The sequence below is a fragment of the Dendrobates tinctorius genome, unplaced genomic scaffold, assembly GCF_039654945.1.
Source record: "Dendrobates tinctorius isolate UK_male_01 unplaced genomic scaffold, ASM3965494v1 ptg000081l, whole genome shotgun sequence".
Classification (NCBI taxonomy): Eukaryota; Metazoa; Chordata; class Amphibia; order Anura; family Dendrobatidae; genus Dendrobates; species Dendrobates tinctorius.
The window spans coordinates 10,459,537-10,476,584 of NW_027361749.1; the positions used below are offsets into that span (position 1 = coordinate 10,459,537).

Genomic DNA, 17,048 nt, shown 5'->3' on the forward strand with positions numbered 1-17,048 from the left:
CCATTCACATGGTTTGACGAATTATTCCAAATATCTCGGACATTACCATCTGAGCATTGATCGAGGAGATCCACCATTGCCTAGCAGTACCTGTCGCATAAGTTGTACGCCGGGCATGTATACTGTAAGATATGGCAAATATGAGAATAAGATAAGATTGGTCTTTGAAGATCATCAATTAACAATAGTCTTATTACATGTATGATGTGTACAAATTGTGACACGTGTCTACACTCATTGACTGCTGAAATTGTTCAGAACTAGTAAATATCGAATTGAGTTAATAAAAAATTGAAACTAACTTCTTTTTCTCTCTTCTTTTTTTTTTTTTATTTCCCCTGTGGCATCATATACATTGGGCCTTTCCAGAAAGTAAGTGTTATATACTTTTTCATCTTTAATCCAGATAAGTATAGGCATGCTATAATACAGACACACAGAAAAAAAGTGGAAGGACCCTGATGTTTAGGGGGAAGCGGGGTGTTAGGCAGTGACTGTGGCTTCCGGCCATTCTGTGTCCAGCCTTGAATATATCTTGCTAATAAAACAATATTGGTTATCATTACTCGTAGTGTTTGCTGTGTCTTTTTATTAGATTTCATTCCTTTGTAGTAAGGTAGAGTGTTTTAGCCATATGTGGCATGTTACATTGTTTTCTGCTGCACTTCTCATTGTGGAGATATGGTTCTTGCTACAGTGTGAAGAACTTGCTATAGGACTGTTGGCATTACTAGCTAGTAACAAAAAAAAAACAAAACAATTTACTTATTTCATTTTAATAACCATTCGCTTCAGAGGTTAAATATTACTCCAGACTTTAACGACATGCGTTTCGGCAGTAAACCCTGAATTCCCCTGAGGAAGCCCGTCTTGGCCGGTGGAACGTGTTGCACCTCACGTTTGCGTCGTCGTATTTGTTAATTATGGCATTCGTTTTGATAACCTTCATCTTTTACGGTATCGTTACTCAATGCTGTTATTCATTTACAGTTGTTATATTCTGACAGAATTTACTACTTTGTAAATATACTTCTACGCTGTCATTTGGGCTCAGGCATCAATGAGTGCGAGTTGTAATCTGTCTTTTCTAGTATGTTAATTTGCTGACTGACTGTGCTTGCAATTTTTAAGAAAGCTTTATGGTTCGTATGTACTTTATTATTAATAATGCATATTTTTGTTTTTTTAATACTCCATTTTATCCTTTTTTATGGTATTATTGCTTTTACAAGTGTGCTGTTTATTTTAAAGGATATTGTCAGTAAGATCACGCTGCCCTAACAGCAGGTAACGTGACTTGGTGACTGAGCTGGCAGCTTGTTTTACACAACTATTAGCTTTAGGCTATGTGCACACGTTGCGGATTCTGCTGCAGATCTGCAGCGTTTTTGGCTCTGCGGAACCGCAGCAGATTTAGCTGCGTTGTACAGTACGATTGTTTTCAGTGGTAAAATGAAAAAGCGCTGTGCACATGCTGCGGATTTTTCCACGGGTTCTAATCCGCAGCATGTCCATTCTTTGTGCGGAATCCGCAGCGGTTTCAGACCTCCTCCATTGTAGAGGTGTGAAACCGCAGGCTAATCCGCAGGTAGACCGCAGGTATTTTGACCTGTGAATTTACCTGCGGATTTTTCCAAATCCGCGCAGAAAAATCCGCAACACCTTTCACGACGTGTACACATAGCCTTAAGGCTGTTTGCCCATGATGCGTTTTGTTAAGCGTTTCCGCAGTGTTTGTGCCAGATCAGACGCTGCAGAAATGCTTAAAAGATGCATCAAATTAATTAGCATTTGTTTTTGGCTTTTTGTGCCAATGCATGCGTCTTTAACCGCTCAGGAATCGCTTAGCGGCTAAAAGCGCAGCATGCTCATGAATTCCCGCATTGCTCAGCGTTCTTAGCCATCCCCAATGTTCCCAGAAATCGCGTGTCAAAAAACGCGTCAAAAACCGCGCATGAAACGCGCGGAAAAAGACGCACGTTTTCTGGGAAAGGGGATCCTTTTCCTGAGCGTTAAAAAAACGCTAGCGTGGGCACATAGCCTAAGGGTATATGCACACATTGCGGATTCTGCTGCGGTGTACAGTACCATTATATTCAATGTAAAATAAAAAACGCTGTGCACATGCTGCAGATTCTTCCGTGCAGATTTGATGCAGTTTGTCAATTCTTTGTGCGGAATCCGCAGCGTTTTTACACCTCTTCCATTATAAGAATCCGCAGGTGTGAAAATGTGGGTGAAATCCACACAAAAACTGCAGGAAATCTGCACTAAATCCGCAGGTAAAACGCAGGTCATTTTACCTGCGGATTTAGCAAAATCTGAGCTGAAAAATCCGCAATGGAATCCTCAACGTGTGCACATACTGTAAAGTGGCATTCAAGTCTCGCACATTAACGGCCTGTTTTGGAAAGTATATGAAAAATGATTTGTTTTTCATCCAGAAAGAACAACAATTTGGCAATCTGTATATCCTCTATATGTCAGTTTTTTACATCCATCTGGAATCGGTTTTATTCATCAACAGTTTACAATATGATATTCATATCAATTGCAATTGATTGGTAATAAAAAACAGATGGCATGCAGTTGGTGTCTATATGGCTGACATTTTTCTTTATTGCACCTATTAAGCTAAACGGATGAGTCTGATGCGAGCAGTGGATACGACTCGTGCACGCAGCGTGTTTTTTATAATGTAGACCGTCGGGTGAGCGATACCATTGTCTAGCACAGGGTTCCCCAACTCCAGTCCTCAAGGCCCACCAGCAGATCGTGTTTTCAGGATTTCCTTAGTATTGCTCAGGTGATTGCTTCATCTGTGCAATACTAAGGAAATCCTGAAAACGTGACCTGTTGGTGGGCCTTGAGGACTGGAGTTGGGGAACCCTGGTCTATAGCACACAGACTGAGCGTATGTGTGCTCAGCAGGCACATTTGCAAATTCAGCAATGAATGGGGCCCGCAGACTTCACTTGTACCCTTCAGCCTGACATGATGCTTCTTGTAGTCCTCATCAATTAGCTCGGGGACGCCACATCAAAATTGATGAAGGCGCGTAACTCGCTGATATGTTGCATACCATGTGGTTTCCAGTCCGGGAGTAATATCGGCTGAAACGATACATCCAGGAGCTCAAGAGGTGAAATCTGGTCATTGTTGGAGTTCTGAAAGTTACTATATGTACTGAGATAATCACTTAATTTTTTTTTCTTAATTTTCTGAAGTCTGCTTAATTTGAAAAGTGAGTTTATTACAATTGCTGTTCGTAGTTTTTGCAACTTGGGGAAAGTCATGATCAGTTAAAACACTATCTGCATCAATAAGAGAAATGATCAAGTATGTAATCTTCAAAGATCTGACATATTGCCTCTACCTTCATCGAGAAAAGAATACGACATTGAGCAGGGGGAATGTTTTTTCTTATGTATTGCATGTAGATTCCGCTCCAAGTTTGATGTTTGTCACTTGCAATCACGAGACACCAAAACAATAGCACATAGTAATAACTGAGCACAGTTGATGGTGCAGTGGGCTCTGCAGTCCCATGTAACATGGCCAATAACATAGTGATGTCCTGTGTCCCGATAATGGCATTACGTGCCCTGATGCCCAAATCAGGATGACTGTTTCCCATCCTCTTCTGCACTATGTGCAGGGAGCTTGAAAAAGCTGAAATGTCACTATAGGACAAGCCTGCACCTAACACAAGTAGTACAAGAGACTCGTGTGTGTTAAGTTGATGCCATCATGAGACGCTGCTTGACGTTGGAAGAGATCAGAATTCTTGGAAGTTTGGGGACAAGGGGTTCATCTTGCATACATGCAGCAATATCACAAACCGTGTCATATGTTCACCTTTCAGTCTACTGTGACATTATATGTAAATATTAACCATTCTGTAAGGCCAAAAATCATACTAATGGGGAACATTGGAAGGAGGGTAACGTTATGTTAATGATTAACCTGGATATAGGCCTCGCATAGTAAAGACTATATACAGTACTGTTAAAATGGATACTGGCTTAAAAGATAGGCAGAATTTCCATATAGGGAAAGGAAGCCATTTGAAAATGGCAGCTGCAGTGCATGCTGGGAAGCGAGAAAAGATTTATCACATAGCCCTTTTTCCTCTACTTCTCATCCGTTTGTTGAAAAGCATACAAACAGCAGCAATACAAACTTTTAGTTTAGAGGGGAGGAAAAAAACTTTTGGAAAATGTCAAGTACAGTGCATGCTGGGATTTGAAGGAAGGGACGTTCCAGGTCCTACAGTGCAGGTAGAATACTGATGAAGTGGAACAGCATACTTAAAAGAAGTGAATACTGAGTTACAGAGTATGAGAATTTGGACAGTTCCTGGACATACTGTATAACTGCGTTTGCTGCACATAACAGTGTAGTAATTTGTTCTGGGGGATGCTGGTAGTAAGGCCAAGCTTTTCAATAGGTTTTGTGCAAAATGGCAGGTATCGTTTAATATTTGAAACCAATAAATATATCTATATACAGTACAGACCAAAATTTTGGACACACCTTCTCATTCAAAGAGTTTATTTTATTTATATGACTATGAAAATTGTAGATCTACTCTGAAGGCATCAAAACTATGAATTAACACATGTGGAATTATATAATTAGCAAAAAAGAGTGAAACAGCTGAAAATATGTCTTATATTCTAGGTTCATCAAAGTAGCCACCTTTTGCTTTGATTACTGCTTTGCACACTCTTGACATTCTCTTGATGAGCTTCAAGAGGTAGTCACTGAAAATGGTCTTCCAACAGTCTTGAAGGAGTTCCCAGAGATGCTTAGCATTTGTTGGCCCTTTTGCCTTCACTCTGCGGTCCAGCTCACCCCAAACCATCTCGATTGGGTTCAGGTCTGGTGACTGTGGATGCCAGGTCATCTGGTGTAGCACCCCATTACTCTCCTTCTTGGTCAAATAGCCCTTACACAACCTGGAGGTGTGTTTAGGGTCATTGTCCTGTTGAAAAATAAATGATGGTCCAACTAAACGCAAACCGGATGGAATAGCATATCACTGCAAGCAGGGCTGTGAAGTCTGAGTCGGTATAAAATGGACCGACTCCGACTCCTAAAATATATAATAAATTGGGTACAGTAGTTCAATGCAGAATGTGCTGAATATTTTTTCATAGGAATTTGGGAAAGTTATGAAATGTCCTATAAATGGCTGTTATATTCCTGATCTAAGGCTACATTCACACACAGCGTTTTTGCTGCGTTTTTTGAGGATACGTTTTTCAGCTGCAAAAGCAGATCAGATTTTTTAAAAAACCGTATCACCTGAAAGGTTTTTGAGCTCATAGATAATATTTTCAATAGCAAAAGCAGATTAGAAATCTGCTCCATCCATTTATCCATATCTGTCTGTCCATATCTTATCTGTACCAAAAACAATGAAAGCCGGATAGCACAGAGACTAAAGCCACCGTTACACACTGCGATATCGCTAGCAATGTCGCTGTTAAAGTCACTGGTTTTGTGACGTAGCAGCGATATTGCTAGCGATATCGCTATATGTGATACTTACCTCCAACCGGCTCCCCCGCTGGTTATCGCTGGTCGCGCGATAAGGTCCTGGAGCATTTCTCGTCGTCAGCTTCCTGCGGCGCTTCCTGCTGTGACGACGAGCGACGAGTGGAGCCGGGCGGGAGGACGTCAGGATCGCCGCGTCTGACAGGTAAGTAGCGACCCCCGACCCCTGCGATGTCGCTGGTGAGATCTGCTTGTGTGGCAGCTCACTAGCGACAACTTAGCGATGCACCAGCGATCCATATCGTTGTCGGGATCGCTGGTGCATCGCTATTTGTAACGTAACCCTAACACTTATTTTTTTTTTTTTTTTTTTAATTTTTAGCACCAGTCAGGTACACCTCATAGCTGCCCAAAAGGACGCCCAGGACAGGCATTGCTCGCCTTCAGTAACACATCAACATCAATTGATAGTTGGAATAAATAGACTGCATTCACCACATCTTCTTAAGGTGCAGGCTTTATTTTCAAGTGTAGGGGTGTGCAGTATGAGGTTCGCAGCAGCTGAGGTGTCAGTGGTGAACTCTAGCACCAGTGAAGCTCCTCCTCTACAGACAAGGGTGCAACACAGACAAGTAAACATTCAGAAAGAAGAAAGGCACTTATCTCAGAAGAATTGTTAGAGTGAACAGGATAACAAGATAAAGGTAATTACTTCTTAAAGCATATTTAAACTTTCAATAAACTATGCATAAATCAATAGTCCAGTATACTGTATGTTCTCTCTTTATGTTTGATGCTTGTTTGTTTTTTTCTTTGAGCTCATATGCTTTTGGGAAGCTAGCTTTTATACAATATACAGGGAAAATACAGCAACACGATTGATGAGGACTTATTTGAGGACTTGTATAGGTATAGAAGCCAAAACATCAAGTTATTAGCTCTGTTATCAGTTTCTTTGTTCCTGAAGTATGATACACCACAAACTTGCTCCCTCCCTCCTCCCCTCTTCATAGATTGTGAAGCATTTAGTGAGCTGTACCCCAATAAGAAAAGCCTTGGAAATTCAAAGTAAAGCTATCTAATAACATATTTTACAAACTTTATATTTGTCATCTGTACTATTGATTTATGCAAAGTTTGTTTTATTTCTATCTAAAATTATACAGTGGGGAAAGTATGTATTTGATACACTGTCGATTCCCACCTACAAAGAATGGAGAGGTCTGACATTTTTAATCATAGGTACACTTCAACTGAGAGAAACAGAATCTACAGGAAATGTCTGACCTCTGTAATTGCAAACAAAGGTTTCTGTACCAAATATTAAGTTCTGTTTTTCTATTGTATCAAATACGTATTTCATGCAATAAAATGCATATTATTTAAATCCTACAATGTGATTTTCTGGATTTTTTTTAGTCTGTCTCTCACAGGTGAAGAGTACAATTGTAGACCGCTCCATTCTTTGTAGGTGGGAAAACATGCAAAATTGTCAGTGTATCAAATTCTTATTTTCCCCACTGTACATGGTTCCCTGTTCTTGCTGGAATTATAATATACATTATTTTATTTTATAGGACTAAATTATTTTGAGTGAATTTATATGATTACAAAATGTCTAAGAAGCTCCCCATGAAGTCAGCTGTGTTTGAGCATTTCACAGTGACTCAAGATGAAAAATATTTTGTGTGTCAATGTATGACAAGTGGCCCAGAGGAAAACAAATGCTGTGATGCCAAAATCAGCGCATACTCAGGCAGTGATAAAAATGCTCCTACAAGAGCTTCCAATCTAAAAAGACATTCACAACGCTTCCATCCAGAAGTTTTCAAAGCTGTGACTTAGAAAGATAACAGCAGCACCAAGAAACCTGCGCCCAGCACTTCCTGCCAGGCAAATGAGGAGGAAAGAGCATCTCAAACCTCATTAACAAGATATTTTGTAAGTGACAAAGTTACTGTAACAATGACAGCAGATATGTTTAAAAGACTGCTCATACAGATTGTTGTGAAGGGCGGTGTACCATTATCATTATTTGCACGACCAGCTTTTACAGCTCTTAATGGAGAAATGGCCTGCAAACTTGGTGTTTCTCTGGAAAGAGGAAGTATTAGAAAATTAGTGATTTGAAGAAGCCCTTAAACAAAAGGAAGATCTTAAAAAGACTCTCAAAAGACGCTTCATGTTTCTTAAAATGGATGCCTGCACACGTCACAGAGGGAACTATTTTTCCATCAATGTTCAATATGATTGTGGCAACAAAGAAATTGTTACTAAGACATTGGCAGTAAAAGATACTAAAGCTCATCACAGCAGCTAGTTTCTCCAGGCCTTAGTGGAAAAAGTCCTGCAAGATTACGAACTCAAAAAAGAACAGGTTCTTGCTATTGTAACAGACAATGCTTCAAACATGATAAGTACAATTAAACTGATGAATGAGAGTAATGAACAACAGCTAGAAGAAAATTTAGGATTCAGTATGTTTGAGATGGAAGGCCACAGTGCTGTTCATGTAACTGAGGAACAAACAGATATTGCAACAGAAGAACAGCAAAATTATACTTTAGAAATAGATGATCTTGTTGAAGCTGCTTCAAAACACTTTCCTATTCGTCACATGCGTTGTGTTGTGCACACGCTGCAGCTGGCAATAAGAGATAGTCTGCAAGAGGGACGCTGGAAATTTGATTGGAAAAGTGAGGAAATTGGCTATTGTCGCCAGAACCCCTAAAATTGATTCCATCTTGAAGAGACGTGCTGTGAAAGGGGCTATTGTTGATCAAGCCACTCGGTGGGGCAGCACTTATTTAATGATTGAGCGATTGCTTGAACTAAAACCGTTTCTTACAGATATGGCGAACCCTCAAGTAACCCTAAATGAAGGTCAATGGACACAGGTGGCTGAATTGAAGGAATTGCTTAACCACCCATTTACCGTGACTAAAAAATTGCAAGCTGAGGATTTAGCTCCTGGCATTTTCATAAGGGAGTGGAAGAACTTGCTATTTTGCCTGTCCCAAAGATGTGGTTTAATCGCAGATGGCGTTTCTGCTTCAATGAAACGGAGAGAGACACAGCTATTGGAAAATAAAAATTTTCTGGCAGCTGTTTATGTGGACCCAAGTTATCGTATACTGCTTGATGATCAACAGCTTACTAAAGGAAAAGAAGCTCTGACTGAGGTAGCAGTTAGGATGAGTGGCCTACAGGAGGACTGCCAGGCGCAAGAGGACTTGGGTCCTGACAGTGCTACTGCTGCCATATCTTCATCCTCATCAGATGAGGAGTTTGACTTTGACAAGTATTTGGATGACATGGAGCAGGCAAAGCGTTGCCGCAAGGAAAAAGACTTCACTCCGTCTCCTATAGCAAGCAGATTAACGATATTTCAGCAAAATGTTTCGCTTGCTTTCAAAGAAATAGAAAAATTCAACCGTTCATCAAAACTGACTGTGCATGAAGCAATTCCTTTATACCCGGAAATTGTTAGAGATGCTGCCCATGTGGTTACGGCTTTGCCTCCAACCCAAGTTAGTATAGAGAGGTTGTTCTCTGGCCTTAAAATTATTAGGTCAGATTTGAGGTCGTCTATGAAGGAGGATCTGATGGAGGCAATTCTATTTCTTAGGACAAATTCATAGACTGCACAAATGTTATTTAGTTATATATATATATATATATATATATATATATATATATATATATATACATATATATACACAGAAAAGGTGAACGGATGGACTCTACATGCCTGGTTCCCATCGTGAAGCATGGAGGAGGAGGTGTGATGGTGTGGGGGTGTTTGCTGGTGACACTGTTGGGGATTTATTCAAAATTGCAGGCATACTGAACCAGCATGGCTACCACAGCATCTTGCAGTGGCATGCTATTCCATCCGGTTTGTGTTTAGTTGGACCATCACTTATTTTTCAACAGGACAATGACTTCAAACGCACCTCCAGGCTGTGAAAGGGCTATTTGACCAAGAAGGAGAGTGATGGGGTGCTACGCCAGATGACCTGGCATCCACAGTCACCAGACCTGAACCCAATTGAGATGGTTTGGGGTCAGCTGGACCGCAGAGATAAGGCAAAAGGGCCAGCAAGTGCTAAGCATCTCTGGGAACTCCTTCAAGACTGTTGGAAGACCATTTCCGGTGACTACCTCTTGAAGCTCATCAAGAGAATGCCAAGAGTGTGCAAAGCAGTAATCAAAGCAAAAGGTGGCTACTAGAACCTAGAATATGACATATTTTCAGTTGTTTCACACTTTTTTGTTAATTATATAATTCCACATGTGTTAATTCATAGTTTTGATGCCTTCAGAGTGAATCTACAATTTTCATAGTCACGAAAATAAAGAAAACTCCTTGAATGAGGTGTGTCCAAACTTTTGGTCTGTACTGTGTGTATGTATGTATGTGTGTGTGTGTGTGTGTGTGTGTGTGTGTGTATATATATATATATATATATTTATATATATATAATCAGTAAGGCCACATGAGATCCAAAGGTTTTCTGGCAAGCCCCTGCCCTGTTAGGTTAAGGATGTATTCTCCTCTCCAAGATCATATCACAATATGTAGTAGTTCTAACAAACATGTTGGCAAATACCTCAAATTGGAAACGTAGTATAGTTCTTCTGATTCAGTGCTGCTTACCTCATGTGCAGGGCATTACAGCAACTTAGGAATCCGTGGTTACATCTACTGCTAAAGTGATAGTTGTTGGTGGCCGTAACCATGGATACCTAAGCTCCTGCAATGCCCTGCACATGGGGTAAGCGACATAGCATATCAGAAGGACTATACTACATTTCTAATTGGAGATATTGCTTAATAACTTATTGCACCTATTACATGTCGGGACAGGATTTTGGACCTGGGAATACCCCTTTTAATCCTACATGTGGTCTTTATTACAAATAGCATTTTTCTGTGGTCGACTATTATTCGGTGAATCTAATTTTGGGTCAAGACGTGAGGGTGACCCCGTTGCACTCTATTGTGACTCTGGTGCAGCCCTTAAACAGAGAGGTAGAGCCACGTGGTACGGTCAAGCTGTGACAAAACCAATGCTAGTCCATCACACTAGAAGACTGGGAAAATCAAGACCAAGATGGAAACCATCTGTGCAGATTACCTTCTTGTGTTCACTGGCATCCGGAATTAAACATGGACAGACAGCAGACTTCAAAGAAAGAAAAACAATACAAAGGCATCAGTTGTGCTATGTTTCAGATACAATTGGCATAAGTTCATAGTTTAGAGTTTCAGTAAATGCAAGAAATAATACACAGCAAATGTAGAGCGGATAATTTGTGTGGATTTGGGCAGTCCCACAATCGCCTGACCAGTTTCTCTTTGCTGGCTCCATCACTAACAAGTAACTGCAACATGTGATTGGTCATACATATATCATGTATCTACAGAACACGTCATAGCTGAGGCCATTTAAATGTGCACACAGGAACTACACAATATATTTAAGGTGAGTATACAGCTTTCTTCAGTTGTATTAGACAACCCCACCTGTAGATTTTGGCACAGCTGGATGTGAGGATAGGTCGTCAGAATTTAGTAAAGGATAATTCTTTTAAAGTGTTTGAAACCTAATCTGAGACCAGCATAATATAGAAAAAGAGATCCAGCTTTGTTTTTCTTTCTGGGCTGCTTGCTGTAGTCTGGATATTTTCATGCTGATAAAATAGTAATTTTATCACTAGAGGATTAGAACTCCTGCTTGTTATGATAGTGTAGCAACTCACTCGGGACAATAGGTAACACACTAAAAGCTCCTCAATTTCCCTTACACCGACTTCACGACTCCGACTCCACAGCCCTGGCTGCAACTGACCCTACCAGTTCCTGCATACACTAGGGATGCTGACCCTGCAGTCCCTAGTGATTCCTGCGTGAGCCCTACTCGGACCTTTGTTACCTGAAAGGCTAATAAGCACTTCACGTACCTCCTAAAGCAGGGTTCCCCAACTCCAGTCCTCAAGGTCCACCAACAGGTCATGTTTTCAGGATTTCATTAGTATTTCCCAGGTGATAATTGCATCACCTGTACAACACAAGGGAAATCCTGAAAACATGACCTGTTGGTGGGCCTTGAGGACTGGAGTTGGGGAACCCTGTCCTAAAGAACCAAAGGGAAGAGCAGAGTGCAAATTACCTACAGAAGGGAAAGTGTGCTGAAATAGAAAGAGATCCCAGAATGTGTAAAACAAACTAGGAAATACAAAATAAGGGCTTAAGTACATACTGTAAGAGAATATGCCGCCTAATTCCTAAAAAGAAACAAGATAGGTGCAGGAAAATAAAATAAAACAGCAGAGCGATAAACCTTCCCTGAGGAAGGAAACCAAGCATTTACGAAACCGGTAGGAAGCAAAGGAATTGGTCCACATTGCTCTTCGTATCCCACCACGTGATTACTGACGTCACAAAGGTCCTGCAGACACTCTGCAGCCAGCAGCTCGACTCTGTGAACCACGCTAGCGCATAGAAGGATCTGTGAGTAATATGAGAGCCTGTTACCGGCTGGGGCAGTGCTCTATAAACTAACTGTGTTGGAGATTTAACCCTGCTTTGTCCTCAAGCAAGCGCAGTACATCACATAAGAGGGGCAGTGCTCCAGCAACCACCTGTGTGTTGGAGTTTTAACCCTGTTTTGTCCTCAAGCAAGCGCAACATACTACATCAGAGGTATCATCCTCTTTCTTCAATGCAAACCTTCATATTGTGCTGGACATATCTGAGGTTAATCTTCATCAGGCTCTTTTGTGTATTTTAGTGCTTCTAAATTCTACCTTTATCTTAATTTATATAAACGCTTCTGCATATATTTTTATATATTTATATTTTTATATTGCTTCGGCAGCACATATGCTAAATTCATTTACCACTATAGAACCTTACAGTCCCCCCATTCAGTTCATATATTTTAATCCAGTGTTCATTTAGTGTGATATATTAAGTATATCTCAGCGCAGACATATACCTATGCTTAAGATAGGTGCAGGAAAAGAACCTAAAACAGCAGAGCGATAAACCCTACCTAGCTGGTCTATCACTGACTGGCTTAAACAGCAGTATGGCTGGACTCATCCAAATGAGACTATCATCAGCAGGAAATACCAGCAGGGGGAAAGTATATAAAGCCGCACCTGAAAAGTGATAGGGCAGTCAAATGAGTAAATGAAAACACCTGTTACCCTGAAAAGATTGAAGCAAGGGTAAGGCTAGTTTCACACTTGCATTTGGTGGCACAGCAGACGCTCGCTGTGAAGCTCCGCCCACTGCCATGCATCCTCCGGTCAGCTCCACCTATGGGCGCATGCTGCTGCATGCGACCTGCGTACCCTATCTTTAGCATTGGGTACGCAGGCCGTGAGCAGATATGCTTTTGCCCCGCATGTGTCCTTTTGACGGTGCGGCGACCTGCGCCAAACGCAACGTGTTGCATATTGGTGTGATCGCCACACCGTCAAAAGGACGCATGTGTGAAACTAGCCTAACAGAAACTAAACACCCGAGTAAAAGATATACCTGCTGTGGCTCGGCAGACAGAGAAGCCAACCGCAAAGCATAGGCTCAAGGGCTCGAACCCAGATGCATGACACTGCTGCTATGTTCTCCATATCTATGAGTATAACCCACACCCACCACTGACTGGCAGCTTTCTGCCTATGCAAAGAGTACACAGAAGGCTACCAATTGGTGATGTGGACAGGGTTATACAACTCAGCATTCAAGAGAACTGCTAGATCTGCAACAGATAAAACCGTTTTTAATCAAAACTTCAGCAAGCAGCCCAGTAAGTGATACATTGCTTGAATCTGAGTGTCTGCCCCTACTGCTTTCAGATGGGGTGTAGCAAAAAACTTGGTGACAGATTCCCTTTAATGCTTTGTTTGATCCTATTATGTATAAAATCTCTAGTTGTCCAGTGACCGTGTCTTTCTGCTCAACATCAGAGCATGCCTTGCCTGTAATAAACCCTACAGTACGACATACACCTGTAAGCGTGGCAGACATAAAAAAATTGTACTTCCATTCGGACAAATGCTGCTGTTACGTGTTTTTACACAAATCTTTTCAGAATGCTATAATGAATATACGCTGCCCTATGTGATGGATATTTCCGTCTAATAACTCATTGTGAATATTCATTAAAGATCCACCTCTGCTTAGTGGAAGTGCGTGTAATCTGCATTGACTGCTTTAAGATGTCATGTTTTGTGGTTTGTACTTTCATTGTTCTTTACTATGTATAGTAGTCCATTATCTATGCACAATGCTGCCCGATTGGACAACATATAAATAGCACTAGCGTAATAAGTTTTTTAGAATGAATATTGTCGATAGTCATTGCTTTAGAAGGCCTATACTCAGACATAGTATATTTGATAAAAGTAAATTCATATAAGGTATTTACCCATTGTATTATTCCTGCCTGTACCTCGGCCGTGTTCCCCAACGCGCGTTTCGCGTTAATGTCGCTTACTCAGGGTATGTTATTTACTATATATATTTTTATTCTTGTTTTCTTACTTCCCCTTATCATGGCTGTAACAGGATTGCTCTAATGAGACCTGTATCGAAATATTTTTTTCCCACCTCATCTAAAAATGTACACTTAAAGTTTCACACTGTGTGGCCTCTAGTTGGTAGAAAGGACAACAATCATATTTAATTTCTCCATATAGGGAATAAAAGCTGCAAGGCAGGTCAATGAGGGCTCTCCTATTCAGACTATGCGTTTCATCATTATTCGAATCATGAAATACTATGATTTTTTTTCTATGACATGAAAGAGACGCCGGTACGACGATGAAACGCTTAGTCTTAAAAGAGCCCTCATTGAACTACCTTGCAGCAAGAGACTCTCTTTCCATCCTCGTGGCTTGTGTTCAAAGTGCTTTTATTTCCTGTATAGAGAATTTTATCCCCCAGCCATAACACGCAGCAGGTGAAACTTCAAGCAGGACCACCGTGCACTCCCCCAGATGAGCAAAACCTTTTTACTTTTCTTCTCTCCTCCTTAATTAGAGTCACACTATTGGGTTTTTCCTCACAGCTTCTTTCTACAGTATATTCAATTTGTTACGATACATGTACAGAGATTTTTGCCAGTTTTTTCAGAATAAGGCTACTTTCACACATCAGGTTTTCGGCGTCAGGCGCGATCCGGCGTCGTGCCGGAATGCCGGATCCGGCAAATGTTTTGTAAAACCTGATGTGCCGGATCCGGTTTTCTGCCGGATCCGTCTTGTTCTTGACAGACAAAACCGGATCCGTCTCATCCGGTTCATCCGTTTTTCTATCCGTTTTTCGACGGATTACGCCGGATCCGGTTTTTAAAATTGACCCTTGTGGCCTTCCGAACGGGATTGGCTACTGGAAAACTAGATATAGCATGTTCCTACAGCCCTTCTTTGACAGGTTGTAGAGAAGAAAGTGCAGGTTGGAGAGAAGAGCAAGTTACTGGCGAAGATGGATGTTGTCATTGGAAATATTACCACTAGAAGTTCTGTGACGGTTTCAGGGACAATTTTCCACTATACTTTATGTCACCTCAAGGCAGAGTACACTGGGATGACAGAGTGTGAAAGATTTGTGCCCTAAACTTGTGTACCTTCTGGACCAACAGTATATACCTTTGCCAACCAAAGTTGGCTATCTTGTCATGGTCTTACTATTTTTAGCTTTAGGCCACAGGTGTGTACCTGGTTGTGTTTTATGCAAAGTATTTCACCTTTTAACAAAAGTTGTGTACATTGGTAGGAAATCACCAACAATAAACACAACTTTTTAGGTGAAATACTTTGCTTCAAACACAACCAGGAACACAACTGTGGCAAAAAGCTAAAATTTACCCACAGTTATATACCTGGTTTTGAATACCTTTTTACCTTTGAAATACCCTGTATTTAACCTTTTTTTAAAACATAGTTCGCCGCAGAAAGAAATGACAGACAACCATTGTGAAACGATAATTTAACTTTTATTTAAATTTTTTTTTTTTTTGTAAAATGTTTTTAAAGTGCAAAAAACTTTTTTAATAAAGGTTTTAAACCCAATGGGCATTTTTTATTACAAAAAACACACATTACAAATCTGTGTACTGTGGGGTGGAAATACTGCTGGAGGGGCTGCGGGACACTTCGACACTGGGTGTGTGGAGAGAGGACTGGGATCGTGGTGGGGAAGGAACAGTTAGAGGTGAAGGTGTGGAAAAAGCTACAGAATGGGTGGACATGTGGGAGGCAGAAGAGGTGGTGGGCGGTGGAGTGGAGGGTTGGGCAGGGACTGTAGGAGCAGATGATGATGGAAAGTTGTATGGGGAAGGAGTTTGGTACGGGGAAGGAGTTTGGTACGGGGCAGGTTGCTGGAAGTGGGGAGATGTCTGGTACTGGGGAGGTTGCTGGTACTGGTGAGGTTGCTGGTATGTAATAGGAGGGGGAAGATGGAAAGTGGCTGGAGGGGGTGCAGATCTAATAGGAGGGGGAGGATGGAAAGTGGCTGGAGGGGGTGCAGATGTAATAGGAGGGGGAGGATGGAAAGTGGCTGGAGGGGGTGCAGGTGGAGGAACTACAGTGGTGGGAGGTGGAGGTTGGGAGGTAACCTGCTGTAGAGCACCGTGGCACGAATGCATTACATGCATCTGCTGGGTAGGAGATAGTGTTGCCATGCGCTCCACAACAGACCTGAAAAAGGTGTGGTTTGGCGAAGATCTTGCTTCTGAATGCATGGTTTGCAGAAGTGTCTTCACCTCCAGAATGCTGGCGTTGATCTGCTGAAAGCCTGCGGAGATTTGCTCTGACAAGACTTTTAGACAGTTCTGGAAAGATGCATTCAGATGCAAGAACTCTTGCGCATAACTCTTTTCCTGACCCCTCTGCCGCTGCCGCCCAGTACCCGCAGGTGTACTAGAGGTGGCAGGGGCAGAAGGGTGGGGTAAAGGGAAAGCGATCTCCTCACCAGCAGCTTCATGTAATGTAGGCGGCCACGATGCTCCTGTGCTGGTGGATGGGACAGATGGGTCGAATGTGTGGGAAGGCTGGGAAGGTGCAGATGTACCGGGGCGGTCGAAGTGTCCCTCGGTGCCGGTCTCCTCAGGGATCGCCTCAGAAGGGTCCAATCGTGCAGGCTCCCGAGTGCTGCTCACCGTGCTGTGTAATAAAGAGAAAAAAAAACAATTAAAATACTGACATGGTATGGCCCTGGCTGAAAAAAAAAAGTTACATCTAACATTTTTTTCACATGTGGTGTGTAATATTTACCTTCTGGTGAGCATTGTTTCCCGGAGGAACGACAGGGCTTGTGCGTACTTGTACTTGCTCCTGCGTCCTCCAGATCCACTCGGGGCCCGCATCTCTTTATTGAACTCCTTCTTGAAACGATCCCTCACAGACCGCCACCGATTCACAATTCTGTTCCCTGAAACGAGAAAGGAGTGGTTAGTATACAACATCAGTGTTTCACAAACTCCAGTCCTCATGGTCCCCAGGGGTCATGTTTTCAGGATTTCCATAGTAAA

The 17,048-nt window shown here is 41.7% G+C and overlaps 1 protein-coding gene across 1 annotated transcript in view; it reads left to right on the plus strand.

Moving 5' to 3' along the window:
* The window catches only part of ASXL3 (ASXL transcriptional regulator 3), a 147,661-nt gene that overhangs the window by 39,128 nt on the left and 91,485 nt on the right, over nt 1–17,048 (plus strand). The window lies entirely within an intron of this gene.